Raw genomic sequence first — 17397 nt, 5'->3', positions numbered from 1 at the left:
TTTAAAGCAAAAGTTATAAATAACATTGCAAATATATTTTGATTTAATTATTTTCTACATTGCTGATAATAGTAAGGAATTCAGTTCTAGATTCTAAACTTTTAAATGGTTGATTTATGGCTCCGGAACTCTCAAAATTATTTTTCTTTTCATAATTCCCTAGTTCAAGCTCAGTATGCTCTTTCTGGGAACTGTAAATTTCACCTTTCTTGGGTTTTATGTTGAATACAACCATGCTTATAGTCAGCATTCTCTAGAATGCTGGCAAAGGATGATGACTTCAAGACAGATTAAACCCTGACCCAAAATCATTTATTCCCAGCACTTTCAGGGAAACACATAAAAAGGTTTTTATTGGGGTGCCTGGGTGGCTCGGTCAGTTAAGCATCTGTCTTTGGCTCAGGTCATGATCTCAGGGTCCTGGGATCAAGTCCCATATTGGGCTCCTTGCTCAGCAGGGAGCCTGGTTCTCCCTCTGCCTGCTGCTCCCCCTGCTTGTGCTCTCGCTGTCTGACATAAACAAATAAAATCTTTAAAAAGGGGGTTTTATTTATTTATTTATTTATTTATTTATTTTTATTTATTTCTAAAATAAGGGCTCTCTCCCTTTCTTCCTTTGGTACTTATCTCTTTCTACCTCATTTACTACCAGAAGATTCTGAATTTCACAGTTAAAAGTATAACCTTAAATTTGGGATACAAAAAGCATGTATATATGCGGTTGGGTTAGAGTCATCGTGCATGAAAATAAATCAAATTTATCTTACCACGTGAGTCTCTGCCTGATTTGTGCATGGCCTCTTTACCAATTACAGGCATTCAGCATTTCTTAACCACCAAATGTTCTTGGTTTAAATAGGACATGTTTGTACCTCCAATATCCCTCTCATCAGAAATTACCTCCTGAAATTATAGCCTCACCTTCCTACACTGTTAGTTTCATCATCTCTCAGATTAACTTCATTATTATACAATGATGCTCTGTTTTTCTCCTTAAAAACAAACAAAATTTTAAATTTATGATGTGTTGCCTATTTTATTAGAATAATATGGGTCTGTCATTCTACCAATAACTTAATTTCAATATCTTAAATTTTTTTCTTTTTAGATTTTATTTATTTATTTGAGAGAGAGAAAGACAGAGATAGTGAGAGAGAGCACAAGTGGGGAGGAGAGGGAGAAGCAGGCTCCCCGCAGGGCAGGGAGCCCAACGCGGGGCTCGATCCCAGCACCCCGGGATCATGACCTGAGCCGAAGGCAGTACCTTAACCGACTGAGCCACCCAGGCGCCCCAGCAATAACTTAATTTCACTAAGAGAGGGACTTTGATTTTTCTTCCCCCTCCCACCTTTATTGAGATATACTTGACATATAACATTGTATAAGTTTAAGATTTAAAACAAATACTGTTTGATATGTATTACAATCAGAGTGATATGTATGTATTGAAATCAAAATGATTACCCCGGTAAGATTGAGATCTATCACCTCACAGTTACAATATTTTTCTTTGTGTTGAGAACTTTTAAGATCAACTATCTCAAAATTTTCAAATATACAGTACAGTCTTACTAACTGTGCTCATGTTGTATACTACATCCTCAGAACTTATTTATCTTACTACTGGAAGTTTGTACCTTTTGACCACCTTTACCTAATTTCTTCACTGCCTATACCCCCTTGCATTGGAAACATGAATTGATTTCTGTTAAGTTCTTCATATATTCCACATATAAGTGAGATCATACAGTATGTCTTTTTCTGACTTATTTCATTTAGCATAATGCCTTCCAAGTCCATCCATGTTGTCAAAAATGACAGTATTTCATCCTTCTTATGGATAAGATTTCTTGGTATATGTATACCAAAAATTATCCACTCCTCTATGATGGGCTCCTAGATTGTTTCCATGTTTTGCCTATTATAATTAAATGCTACAATGAAAAAAGGGATGCAGATATCTCTTCAGGACACTAATTTCATTTCCTTTGGATAAATACCCAGAAGTGGATTTACTGGATTGTATGATAGATATATTTTTAATTCTTTGAAGAATGTTCATGCTGCTTGTCATAGCAGATGTACCACTATATCCTTGCCAATTGTGTGTAAGCATTCCCTTTTCTCCACATTTTCAGCATTTATTTCTTGTCTTTTTGATGATAACCATTCTAACAAGTGTGAGATGATAGTTCAGTGTGAATTTTATTTACATTTCCTTAATAAGTCATGTTAAGCACATTTTCATGTACTCATTGGCCATTTGAATATCTTCTTTGGAAAAATGTCTATTCAGGTCTGGTCATTTTTTAATTAGATTTTTTTTTAATTTTTTGCTATTGAGCTGTATGAGTTCTTTATATATTTTGGATATTAATTCCTTATCAGATATGTGGCTCACAATTATTTTCTCCCATTACATAGTTCCCAATACATAGGTTGTTGGTCATTTCTTTTGCTGTGCAGAAGCTTTTTAGTTTGACATAGTCCCACTTTTCACTTGTTTGATTTGATTTTTGTTGCTTGTGCTTTAAGTGTCCTATCCAAGAAATTATTGCCAGTACATAGGTCAAGAAACTTTATCTCTGTTTTCTTTTAGGAGTTTTATGATTTCAGAATTTACATGTAATTCGATTAATTTTTGTGAGTGGTGTTTAGTTTCATTCATTTGCGTGTAAATATCCAAATTTCCCAGCACAAATTATTGAAGATACTCTCTTTCATCCATTGAGTATTCTTGGCTCCCTTATCAAATATTATTTGACTACATAGGCATTCATTTATTTCTAGATTTTCAATTCTATTCCACTAATATGTGTCTGTTTTTATGACAGCACCATACTATTTTGATTACTATAGTTTTCCAATATAGTTTGAAATCAAAAAACATGATACCTCTAGTTTTACTCTTCTTTCTCAGAATTACTTTGACTTTTTGGGGTCTTTTGAGGTTCCATATGAATTTTAGGATTTTTTTTCTATTTCTAAAACATGCCATTGGAATCTTCATAAGAATTGCATTGAACTTATAGATGGCTTTGGGTAGTATGGACATTTTAACAATATTGATTTTTTTTTCCAATTCATGAACACAAAATATTTTCCATTGATCTGTGTCATCTTCAATTTCTTTATCAATGTCATAATTTTCAATGTACCAGTCTTTTACCATCTTGGTTAAATTTATTCTAAATATATCAATGTTTTTGATATTGTAAATGGGATTTTTTCCTTTTTTAAAAAAATTGTTAGTGTATAGAAATGCTAATGATTATTGTATGCTGATTTTTGTATCCTACAACTTTAATGAATTTGTGTATTTGATGAAAGTTTTTGGTGGAGCATTTAGGATTTTCTCTATATAAAACATGTCCTCTGCAAATAAGGATGATTTTCTCTCTTCCTTTCTGGAGTTGTTTCATTTCTTGCCTGACTTCTGTGGCTGGGACTTCCAGTAAGAATGATAAGTGGACACATTGTCTCATTTCTGACCTTAGAGAAAAAGCCTTCAACCATTCACCATTGAGTATGATGTTAGCCTTGGGCTTGGAATATGTGACCTTTATTATGTTGAGATGTTTCTTCTGTATCTAAGTTGTTGAGATTTTTTATAATGAATGGATGTTGAATTTTGTTAATTGCTTTTTCTGTATCGATATCATATGACTTTTATCTTCTATTAATGTGATATGTTATATTATTGATTTGCACATGTAGAAACATCCTTATATTCCAGGGATGAATTCTACTTCACCATGGTGTATGGTCCTAATGTGCTATTGAATTTGGTATACTAGAATATGTTGAGACTTTTTTTTTTTTTTTTTTTTGCATCTACTAGAGTGTGTTGAGACTTTTTTGCATCTATATTCATCAAGGATGTTGGCTTGTAGTTTTTTTTTCTTAGTATCCTTATCTGGCTTTGGTCTCAGGGTAATGGGAGCCTCATAAAATAAAATTAGATATTTTCCCTTCTGTTTAATATTTTGGAAGAGTTTGAGAAGGATTGATGTTAATTCATCTTTAAATGTTTAGGAGAATTCACCAGTGAAGACCTCTGGTCCCAGGTGTTTCTGTGTTGGGGGGTTTTTGATTACCAATTCAATCCCTTACTAGTAATCTGTCTTTTCATATTTTCTATTTCTTCATGATTCAGTCCTGATAGGTTGTATGTTTCTAGGAACTTATCCATTTCTTCCATGTTGTCCAGTTTGTTGGCTTAGTGTTGTTCATGGTAGTCTGTTACGATCCTTTGGATTTCTGTAGAATAAATTGTAATGTCTCCTCTTTTATCATTTTATTGATTTGGGTCTTTTCATTTCTTGGTTAGTCTAGCAGATGTCAAATTTATCTTTTCAATTTGTTGAAATTTTATACTCTTTTATTTTGATTTCACATTCTCTACCTCATTTATTTCTGCTCTAATCTTTATTAATTCCTTTTTTCTGCTATCTTAGAGAGTGTTTCATGTGCACTTGGGAAGGTGTATATTCTGTTGTTTTTGAATGGAAAGTTCTGTTTATATCTGTTAGGTCTATTTAGTACACAGTGTTGCTCAAATCTGATGGTTCCTTATTGAATCTCTGTCTGGATCACCCATCTCTTATTGAGAGTCAGGTATTAAATTCTCTAACTATTTAGTGTATTACTCTTTATCACTCCTTTTACTTCTGTTAGTATTTGTTTTATATATTTAGGTGCTCCAATGTTGGGTGCACAAATATTTACAATTGTTGTATATTCTTGATATATTGACCCCTTTATCATTACATAACCTTTTTGTCCCTCTTGACCATTCTTAGCTTAAAGTCTATTCTGTGTGTTCTAAGTATAGCTACCCCTACCTTTTTATGATTACCATTGTCTGAAATATCTTTTTTGTTCTCTTCACTCTCAAGTCTGTGTGTCCCTAAAGCTAAAGTGAGACCCTTGTAGGCGGCATATTGTTGGATCTTGTTTTTCTGTCCATTCAGCCATTCTATGTCTCCTCATTAGCGAGTTTAATCCATTTACATTAGAGTAATCGATAAGGACTTGACTATTGTCATGTTGTTGTTTTTTGTTTTGTAGATCCATTATTCCTTTTTATCTTGCTATCTTCCTTTGTTATTTGATGGTTTGGTCCTTCATCATAATCTTTTGTGTAACTACAGGATTTTTCTTTTAGTTACCATGATATTTGGAAATCCACTTCTGGATATATATCTAAAGAGAATAAATTCAGCGTCCCAAATAGATATCTGCCTCCCTTTGTTCACTGCAACATTAATTATAATGGCCAAGAATTAGAAACAATTTGTCCATCAACAGACACCGTCTTGATGACATCACTCCAGACTTAGATTTTCTATTGTGGTTTGATGTGAACTTTTTGCATACTTGTTATTAATTACCAATATTGTTTTACAAGTCCACCAACACTAGGTTACTATTCATGTTTATCTCAGAAGCATGGCTGCTTTGCCATCTGCAGAGATTTCTAAAGGTCAAGGCAACATGATTTGTTCTCTGGCCTTGCTGCCTCTGAATTTTAAGCATTGTCTCCTGGCCTATACAATTTCAGATTACAAATATCCCAAATGTAACTAGGAATCCCATTCCATCAAGCATCTACAATCATTCTTCTCAGCCTTTTGAAAACAATGGTCACTGAGCTTCCATGAGAGTCCCCTGTACTGTCATAGTGAAAAATAGCATCCTCTCTGCTTTCCATTAAAGACAGCCAGGTTAGTTTCAGTAGTAAACCGTGGCCGTTTCTTATATCATTTGCTTTGTTTTTGAGAAGTATAAGTATGCTCTGACGTTGCATTTGATTCCTCAACACTGACCTTTAAGTTTTGGTATATTCCTGACAGATTCTAGTGATAGGTCAATGGACTCTTTTATTTTGTTAATATGTGTCATTGTCTTTATAATTCCGTGTTGGCCTTTTATTGAACAGTTAAGAATTGGAAGCATCAGAACTCACTCAACTGTCAAAATTTCTTGAACCTAAGTTAATATTGATTAGTAAAAAGTTTTAAGGTTGAATATAAAGCATCATTTAAATAATTCATATTTTAATACTTTAAATCTTTACCACAAAATGGAAGTTTTTCTCTAAAATGTATTTTGAGTTACGCTAACATTGTTTGAAAGCTTTTAATAATTTCCTTTTGAAAAGTAGTCATAAAAAACCTTCACAAGAACTACAAAATGTCTCATTACTCCAGAGTTATATGGGACTTTTTAAAGTCTAATAATATCATGGTCTCTGTCCTTCTTCTTATCTCTTCATGTCCCCAATTCATACCCTAATATGACTCATCATATTTATAGATGAGCTCTGGAATTATAAAGGATGAAAATTTCTGTTATAAAATGATTTTTTTTTTGTTTAAGTGAAGGAGAATCACCTTGAAAATAAGGTGAATATTTATCAGAGAGAAATAGATATGCAAGAGTGTATGACTTCTTAGTTTAATTATTGATTATACATACATACTCTGGTGATAAAGTGAGAATTAGCAATGTCCTAGGGAGGTCTACCAAACCATTATAGATTTACAATAGAAAGATGTCTATGTCAAACAAGGTCAAAATTGTTCTATTCAGAGATGAAAATACTGAACTCCTAATTTGAATTTTATCTTTTCTTCAAGTTGAATGGAGAAAATAATTGGAAATAGTTCATAAAATAATGTAACAGGAGAAAACTTTTTGAGAATAATCACTTGTAAATTAAGTGGTTTGAGATACATGGTGACAGGAGCCATTTGAGTTCTGGCTCATGTTAATAGTATTGTGGAGGAATTTAACCTAACATTTATTCACACTAGGCTAGGTAGATGAATGTCACGATAATATCCCTAATACATGCTTCTTTTGTTTCATGACTATGTGTCAGGCATTGTGTTAGGCATTTCGAAGGTTATAAAAGAACAACATAAAGTCATGCCTAGGATTTTATTATTTCTTAAAGGAGGTAAGGCATGCACATGACTAAATCCACTGCCTTCTATTAATTACTATCTTCTTTGTAAAAATTTTGTAATCTTTTTTCAAAATTGCCCCAGAAAGCTTAAAAATTAGAAGTTTTGGAAATGTTCACTTACTTTATAAAATACTGTTAATAATACTGACATTTACCAAGAGCTGCTGATAAACTGTGAACTGTACTGTTTTATGTATAACTCTACATTTCACCCAATTTTACAAAGGATATGGTTCTCAATGAATGAGAATATGCTTTTTAGAAATGTTAAGTATGCATCCAAATGTAATAACTACTTCTTGACTGAGATCTGTCAGACTTCCTATTAGTAGGGAAAATACTGGCTATTTGATGCAATGTAATTTTATTTCCCTTTCATTTAACGGCCCATATGGATACTATTAGGAGGAAGTTTTGTGTACTTTGTGATCCAGAAATCTGAAACTTTTCATTTTATTGCTCTGTCTGCCATCCCTGAGTTGGGCCTTAGAATTCTCTCTGTTAGGTGGCAGAAGGAAAAAGATAAATGAACATGTGAAATCCACTTTTAAAAGTTCTAACCAGAAAATGAGCCATGATTCTTTAAATTTTATTCTAATGAGACTAACATGGCCACACCCAGTTCCACTGTGTGGAGGAAGCTAGAAATGTACTTATCCCCAGAAATATTCCCACACAGCAGAAGGCAAAGTGCAATTTTTTTGGTAGAGATTCATCTCCAGGAGACTCTTAATGCCATGTTAATTCTGCATTACCGTACTCTCTCTAATAAATGTATGTAAGTGCTATTTAACTTTCTGTTTAGATATTTTACTCAGTATGAAAATTCTACCCTCCACGTGTTTAATTGCAGTTCATTAATTTCATACCGTGATATGATAGAGAAAAATCTTGGGAGCAATATTTTGATACAGTAAATCTATTTAACTTCATATATGCAATAACATTCATAACTCCTCCCATTAAGGAATTATTTTTAATAGCTTTACAGAATCCTACCAATATTACCCTCCAGAATTAGAAAGAAATAAATAAACCTCCTCATCCTTGGAAGTTGTCCCAGTAGACAAAAAACTTTGCATTTCTGACCAGATGTATCATTTTTCTTAAATCAAAAATTCTACCATGCCCTATGAGTGATGTTAATAATTCAAAAGTTCTTGTTATTACAAAAGGACAAGAAGAAATAACTTAAATGAACTTGAATTTAATTTTTCTAAGGTTTGCAAAGTACAAAATTTATATAATATATATACGATGAGATACTATTTTACTACTTTATATATATTTACATATACTACTTTATATATGTATGTGTATAAAGACTAGATACTATTAATTGAGTAGAAGGGTTTTCTGTGACATAACTATACTTAGAGAAAATATAAGAATCTACAACTAAATCATACTCAGAAATCATGTTTGATTAAAAATTGCCTTTATCACCTAATCACTTTATTTTTCCACATGCCCAATTTAAGGGATATTTTACCTTAATGTCTGTAGTCATATTATAGTGTGTGTGTGTGTGTGTGTGTGTGTGTGATGTGTTAGTAAATCATTACAGAACACTTTTTTTTGAGATATATTTAAGTAACCTGTGTGCCCAACATGGGGCCTGAACTCACAGCCCCGAGATCAAGAGTCACATGTTCTACCAGCTGAGCCAGCCAGGTATCCCAGGACACTCTTTTAATCACTAATTGGGTCAAGAAATAGAACCTTGTCAGACACCTCAGAAACATCTTTGTGTGCCCTATCCTAATTATTCTCTCTTGCAATAGTAATTATCATCCTGATTTTTAACTACCTTGTATTCCTTTATGATTTTATCATACAAACGTGCATCATTAGACAATATGATGAAATTTTGCTCATTAAAGTCCTATCTTTTAAGTCAATGTATATGTTTCCTTTTAATTCATATGTTGAAGAACTGCGGCTATCTGACCTACAGATTCTTGTGTGTGTGTGTGTGTGTGTACACGTGCATGTGTGTGTGTGCACGTGCGTGTGTGTGTGCACGCATGCGTATGTTTGTGTGCACGTGCGTGTGTGTATGTGTTGATTAATAATCAGTTCAACATGACTCTCTGTTATCTGTATTTCCTACAGTTTGTTGCTGAGTACAGAGGCTGAAATGACTTGGATTTTTGATGCCTTTGGCAAACACATAGGTGGAATTAAGTTCCTCTATCAAGAGGCGAATGATAGAAACAGTTGATGTTCAGCGCTTAGACCAATTCATGAGGGCTTAAAAGTGATATTCTAACATTTTGTTTTCATTGATTAGTTGGAATACTTAATTAAGAAAATGCTTCTTCTCACCATATTTGTTTAACCAATAGTACAGTTAATTTGGGCCTTGGGATGCTCATTGCAATGGGTTATGTCTTTCTGGGTCTTTTCAGTGGATAGAACTAGAAAATACATTTTTAAAGATAAGTTACCTTGGTACCTATATTTGGTATTTAGTTATATGATATTAAATATTAGGCTTATCTCATTAAAAGAAAGTAATAAAGGAATTATCATCAAAAAAAGATAAAATACCATATGAATTCACACCGATTTTGCAAATTCAAATTCAAAATACATAATTATTAATATAACTGTATACTTATATTGGGTCTCCTTTCTTCCTTAAGAACCTTGATTCTCACTAATACAGAGAACAGAAAATTGAGAATATATCATAATCATTTGCTTTAACCCATATAACACATATATCATGTTCGGAATAAAATACTTCCAGTTTTTTTGACATATAATTGACCTATAATCTTGTATAAGTATAAGGCATACAATAGAATAGTTTTTTAATAACAGTATTCATAATACCACAACCAATCATGGTTACTGAAACCAGGTAAACATTATGTATATTCAATCTCCATTCTCACCTCATTCTTTAATGACCATACTATAGCTGCATTGTCAGAGCATGTAACCAATTCTATTACTCTCTCCTTTGTAACCTAGTAAGGACTCTTTTTTTATCTTATTCTAGTAATAACATATTTAATGTGCACTATCAGTCTTTCTGTTGATATTCTCATCTTTTGGTTACATGAAGCTCATTCTCATCTTTTGGTTGCATGAAGCTCATTCTCTAGATTTGCCAGGAAAGACTCCTAGAAATTGTTTCCTTGAGTTCTTGTGTGTTGATAACAGCTTTTCTGTGCCCTTTCTACTTGAAGACAGTTTTTGCTGGATATAAAATTCTTGGCTCACATGGTATTTTCTTGCATACTCCAGTTTTCCTGGCATAAAGTGACACTGTCTAAAAGTCTGAGATTCTAATTTCTTTTCTTTTTTTATAATGTACCTCATTTGCCTACATGCCTAAAAAACATATTTTTGTATATTTTTTAAGCTTAGTAATGGCAGTTGAGTATGCTTTGATGATGGTCATTCTGGTTTAATATTCTCAAGTACATGGGGTACTCAGAGTACATAGGGTTTTTTTCCCTGTATTTTTGAAAATTTTCTTGAATTATTGTTTAGAACTTGTTCTTTTTCCTTTTGTATTTTCCCAAGACTCTTGTTATATATAAGATGGCTCTTCTTATCCTGTCTTCAATATTAGTCCTTTTCCTCAAATTTGTCTTATCAGTTTCTTTGGATCATAATTTTTTTCTCTTTTAGAGCACTATGTGTTGTGTATATTCACATCATAATCCTTAATCTAACCTCAATTTTTAGTATGTTTCTCACATAATTGCTTGGTTCTGTCATCTTATATCTGAGTTTTTCAAAATATTTAATATCTTTTTCTTATTTTACTTTGTTTTTTAATAGTGTTTAATAGTTTTGACCTATTCAAGTAAATTGTGTGTGTGTGTGTGCGTGTGTGTGTGTGTGTGTATTCAGTCTTGAATTTTCTGAGAAGATAGGCAAGCCCCATATGGGATGAAAGAATGTGGACTGAGGCAGAATGCCAGTTATTAAGAAATACATGAATTTTAACTGCTGTCTAGGAATAATACTAAATGCTTTTCAAATATCAAATCATTTAATCCTTCTAATAGTCCTGTATAGTAGGTTCAGATATTTTCCTGTTTTATGGATAAGAAAACAGAGGTTGAGCAACTTGACGCAAATCAGATCTAGTAGAGCCCTCAGGATTTGCACATGTGCATTGTGCTTGCAGATGAAGACCATGCTCTTAATTATTAAGTGTGGGTATATAAGGTCAAGAGTAGCAGAAAGGGTCACTTTATACTGAGCAGAAAAAAAAATTAATTGAGCTTGTATAAGTTCCTCTTATTTCAAGCTAAGATTCTTTCCATCAAACTCAGGGTGAACCCCCAGAAATCTGATCACTGTAATTTTAGGAAATAATAATAAAGATTTTAAGAAACCAGGCAATGTCTGAAGTCAGAAAGTAGAAGTACATTTTCAACTGAGAAATACCAAATAGTTGTCTATCTTTCTTTTCAGACAGGAAGATATTGAATTAATTTACATGCAGTGCTCATTTACCTACCCTAGAAGTGTTTTTGCAGAATCACCAGATTAACATTGAGCAATTAACAATATTCTCCAAATGCCTCAGTTAAAAAAAAAATAAGGATTTTGACAATTACCTTCTAAAGCAGAATTTCCTTTAAATGTCAAACAGAATATGCTAAATAAAATTTAAACAATATTTTAATGGATATTTAAATTGATTCCACGTTAAACAATATTTACAATTTAGATTACATGATCTCAAAGGGATCATAAATTGAGATTTGAGTAATTGATGCTTTTTGATGTAAGCATAATTTATCCAAAGTGTAAAATTGCATGCAATGAATCGTCAGTAGTCTACATCTCACACTGGATTTGAGATACTTGCTTTTATGTAAAATATGAATAGGTGAGATTTAAGATACTAGTTGACTATATGCCTTGTCAAAGGAGGTGTGCAACTCTTCATTTGGTTTTAACAACTACCTTTGCAAAAGTGTTGACTGCTGCTATGGACTGAATTGTAACCCCCCAAATTCATAACCTAACCTCAATATAATCATATTTTTCATATTTCATTTTTATTTTTTTAATTCAAGTATAAATTAATATAGTGTTATTAGTTTCAGATGTACAATATGATTCAACAATTCTGTACATTTCTCAGTGCTCATCAAAATAAATGTATTCTTTTTTTTTTTTAAAGATTTTATTTATTTATTTGAGAGAGAGAGAGAATGAGAGATAGAAAGCACGAGAGGGAAGAGGGTCAGAGGGAGAAGCAGACTCCCTGCTGAGCAGGAAGCCCGATGTGGGACTCGATCCCGGGACTCCAGGATCATGACCTGAGCCGAAGGCAGTCGCTTAACCAACTGAGCCACCCAGGTGCCCAAAATCCTTTTTATCTGTTTCACCCATTCTTCCACACCCACCATTCCTCTGGCAACCACCAGTTCTCTGTAATTTTTTTGGTCTTTTTTTCTTTGCTCATTTGTTTTATTTCTTGAATTCCACATAGGACTAAAATCATATGATATTTGTCTTTCTCTGACTTATTTCATTGAGCTTTATGTCTTCTAGGTCCATTCATGTTGCAAATGGCAAGATTGCATCCTTTTTAATGGCTGAGTATTATTGCGTTGTGTGTGTGTGTGTATATATATACACATACACCACATCTTCTTTATCCATTCATCTCTCCATGGACACTTGGGTTGCTTCCATATCTTGGCTATTTTAAGTAATTCTGCAATAAACATAGGGGTGCATTTCATATCTTGGCTATTTTGAGTAATTCTGCAATAAACATAAGGGTGCATATATCTTTTTAAATTTAAGTTTTTGTTTTCTTTGGGTAAATATCCAATAGAGGAATTACTGGGTCATATGGTAATTCTATTTTTAATTTTTTGAGGATCCCCCATACTGTTTTCCACAGTGGCTGCACTAATTTGCATTCCTGCCAATAGTACATGAGGGCTCCTTTTTCTACACATCCTGGCTAACACTTGTCATTTCTTGTGTGTTTGAATTTAGCCATTCTGACAGGTGTGAGGTGATATTTCATTGTGGTTTTGATTTGCATTTCCCCGATGCTTACTGATGTTGAGTACCTTTGTATGTGTCTGTTGGCCATCTGCATGTTGTCTTTGGAGAAATGTCTGTTCAGGTCCTCTATCCATTTTTTAATGGGTTTTTTTTTTGGTGTTAAGTTGTGTAAGTTCCTTATATATTTTGGATATTAACCCCTTATTCAATATATCATTTGAAAATATCTTCTCCCATTCAGTGGGTTGCACTTTTGTTTTGTTGATGGTTTCCTTCACTGTGCAAAACCTTTTTATTTTGGTGTAGTCCCAATAGTTTAATTTTTTGTTTTTGTTTCCCTTGCCAAAACAGACATATCTAGAAAAACATTTCTATGGCCAATATCCAAGAAATTATTGCCTATGTTTTCTTTTTTTTTATGTTCAGTTAGCCACTGTATAGTACATCATTAGTTTTTTTTTTTAATTTTTTTATTGTTATGTTAATCACCATATATTACATCATTAGTTTTTGATGTAGTGTTCAATGATTCATTAGTTGTGTATAACACCCAGTGCCAATCACAACACGCACCTATGTTTTCTTCTAGGAACTTTATGGTTTCATATCTCACACTTAGGTCTGCAATTAATTTTATTTTTGTATGCAGTGTAAGACATAGCAAGAAGAACATAGCTGGAAGCCAAATAGAGAGCTGTCACTAGAATCTGACTATGATGTTATTCTGGTCTTGAACTTCTAGCTTCAGAACCCTAAGAACGTAAATATCTATTGGTTAAGCCACACGATGTATGGTATTTTGCTATGGCAGCCCAAGCTAAGATACCTGCTTTCTAAGAATAATATCATTTGCAGTTTTGGTAAAAATTTAAATCTTTATATTATAATTACAGCTTTTCTCTTTTTGCAGATTTTTTGTGGTAGACTCTCTTTTCCATTGTATTACATTCTGTTTGTGATGAATGAATTTGTCATTATCATAATTATTTTGCATTGTTCTTTTACCAGAATCTCAATGTGTTCTATCTTTTGCCTTTAAATCATGTTTCAATAACTTTAAAATAAAACCACATCATGCTATAAAATTAATTTTAAAGGAAATAGTCTACTCTGATAATCTGAAAATCAGAAATAGTTTAACATTAATTTTCTAAAGGTTACTTTGGGTTAAATTTCATCCAACAGAAACTAAGTAGTTAAATTCACACAAAAAAAAGTGTGGCAATATATTTCATTAGTACATTTAAAAAGAAATACATTGATGAAAAGAAAACCCAACTATTTCAAGATAATAGAAGAAAAATATACATCATTTTACTTTCCAATCCATTGGGTCCCTGTGAATTGTGGGATTGATAGCTCTCAAGATTGGCTGCTTGCAAGTGTATTAGGAAACATCACAATTATTCAGAAGGCATATATAATTCATTTACTCTTTAACATAAATAAATATAAGTAATAGGAAATATGTATTATATCATTTATAATTAAATTTCATAATTAAAAAGAAATGTAATATGTACAATGTATCATAACACCTTATTTCAGAAAATATGACCTAAAGGTATTTGTATGATGAGTTGCAGCTAACACTTTTATGTTTTTATTGTAGTGAGAACTTTTAAAATGAGATCTATTCAACAGATTTTTAAATATAAAAAATATACAATACATTATTGTTTACTATAGGCCAAGTGTTGTATAGCAGATCTCTAGAACTTACTCATTTTGCATAACATTTTGTACTCTTTGAACAGCAACCCTCCATTGCCCCTTCTCCCCAATCCCTGGCAACCTCCATTCTACTCTCTGTTTTTATGAATTTAACAAGTTTAAATACCTCATATAAGTGGAATCATGCAGTATTTGTCCTTCAGTGGCTGCCTTATTGCACTTGCCATAATGTCTTCCAGGTTCATTCATGTTGTTGCAAATTACAGAACCCCCCCCCTTTTTTTAAGTCTAAATAATATTCCACTGTGAATATATATTACATTTTTTTATCCATTCAATGATCAGTGAATTTTTGAAGAATCTCCATACTGTTTCCCATAAAAGTCACAGCATTTTACATTCCCACCAACAGTGTACAAGACTTCCAATTTCTCCACATCCTTGCCAATACATGCTGTCTTTTGTATTTTGATAATTTTACCTCACACCTGTTAGGATGGATATCTCATGTTGCTTTTGACTTGTATTTCTCTGATAATGAGCATCTTTTTTTTTTTAAGATTTACTTATTATTTGAGGGAGTGAGAGAGACCACAAGGCAATTTTCTTTATTTCTGATTTTAATTTTTCTAAAAAAAAAAAAAAAAAAACACACAAACTTTTTTCTTGCTTAACTGCTCCGATTAGGACTTCCAGTATTCTGTCAAATAGAAGTAGCAAGAGTGGGCATCTTTGCTGTGTTCCTGATCTTAGAATAAAAGCTTTCATTTTTTTCAATGTTGAGTGTGATGTTTGCTGTGGACTTATCATATATGGCCTCTATTGTATTGAGGCACACTTTTACCTATTTTGTTAAGAGTTTTTTTGTTTTTTTTTAATTCCAGTATAGTTAACATAGAGTGTTATATTAGTTTCAGGTGTACAATATAGTGATTCAACCATTCTACGTATTCCCTGGTGCTCATCAAGATAAGGGTACTCTTAATCCCCATCACCTATTCCATCAACCCAACCCCACCTCTCCTCTGATAACCATCTGTTTGTTCTCTATAGTTGAGTCTGTTTTTTGGTTTGCCTCTCTTTTTTCCCTTTGTTCATTTTTGTTTCTTAAATTCCACATATGAGTGAAATCACATGGTATTTGTCTTTCTCTGACTGACTTATTTTACTTAGCATTCTACTCTACTTCCAACCGTTTTGTTGCAAATGGCAAGATTTCATTCTTTTTTAATAACTGTATAATATTCCACTATATATACATATATATATGTCACTTCTTTATCCATTCATCTATCAATGGATACTTGGGCTGCTTCCATAATTTTGCTATTGCAAATAATGCTGCAATGAACATAGGGGTGCATATATCCTTTTGAATTTGTGCTTTCAAAGTCTTTGGGTAGATACCCAGTAGTATGATTACTGGGTCATATGGTAATTTTATTTTTGAGTTTTCGAGGAACCCTTGTATTGTTTTCCAGAGTGGCTGCACCAGTTTTCATTCCAGCAACAGTGCATGAGGGTTCCTTTTGCTTCACATCCTTGCTAACACTTGCAGTTTCTTGTGTTTTTGATTTTAGTGATTCTGACAGGTGTGAGGGGAATTCTCATTACGGCTTTGACTTGCATTCCCCTGATGATGAGTGATGTTGAGCATCTTTTCACGTGTCTGTTGGCCATTTGTATGTCTTCTTTGGAGAAATATCTATTCATGTCTTCTGCCCATTTTTAATTGGATTATTTTTATTTTTGGTGTTGTGGAAGTTCCAGATTTCAAGTTCTACTACAAAGCTATAGTAATCAAAATAGTATGGCACTGGCACAAAATAGACACACAGATCAGTCGAACAGGATAGATAGCCCAGAAACAAACCCATGATTATATGGTCAATTAATTTTTGACAAAAGGGGCAATAATATGCAATAGGAAAAAGACCGTCTCTTCAGCAAATAGTGTTGGGAAAACTGGACATCTACCTGCAATGGAGTGAAATGACTACTTTCTTAAACCATACACAAAAATAAACTCAGAAAAGATTAAGGGTCTACATATGAGACGTGAAATCATAAAGATCCTAGAAGAGGGCACAGGTAGTAATTTCCCTGACATCAGCTGTAACATATTCTAGATATGTCTCCTGAGGCAAGGGAAATAAAAGCAAAAATCAAGTATCCAGACTACATCAAAATAAAAAGTTTCTACACAACAAAGGAAACAATCAACAACACTAAAAGATAACCTATCAAATGGGAGAAGATATTTGCAAATGACATACAATAAAGGGTTAATAACCAAAATATATAAAGAACTTCTAAAACTAAACACACAAATAATCCACTTAAGAGTTTTTATAATGAAAAGGTGTTGAGTTTTGCAAATGCTTTTTGTGCATCTATTGAGAGAGTCATGTGATTTTTATCCTTCATTCTGTTAATGTGTTGTATCACATTAATTAATAGCATATCCTGAACTATTGTTGGGCTAAATCCCAGTTGGTCATGGTGTATGATCCTTCTAATGTGTTGTTGAATTTGGTTTGCTGGTATTTTGTTGAGGATATTTGCATCTACATTTATTAGAAATTTTGGCATGAATGAATGAATGAACCAATGAACCAATAAACAAATAATTTCCCTTATAGTCTCTTTCTCTGGCTTTGGTATCAGGTTAATGCTGACCTCATAAAAAGTATTTGGGGATGTCTCCATTTTCAATTTTTTTCAAGAGCCAGAAAATAGTTATTTTA

Source organism: Zalophus californianus, chromosome 2 (assembly GCF_009762305.2).
Source record: "Zalophus californianus isolate mZalCal1 chromosome 2, mZalCal1.pri.v2, whole genome shotgun sequence".
In the NCBI taxonomy this organism is placed as follows: domain Eukaryota; kingdom Metazoa; phylum Chordata; class Mammalia; order Carnivora; family Otariidae; genus Zalophus; species Zalophus californianus.
This window is presented reverse-complemented; position numbering follows the sequence as displayed.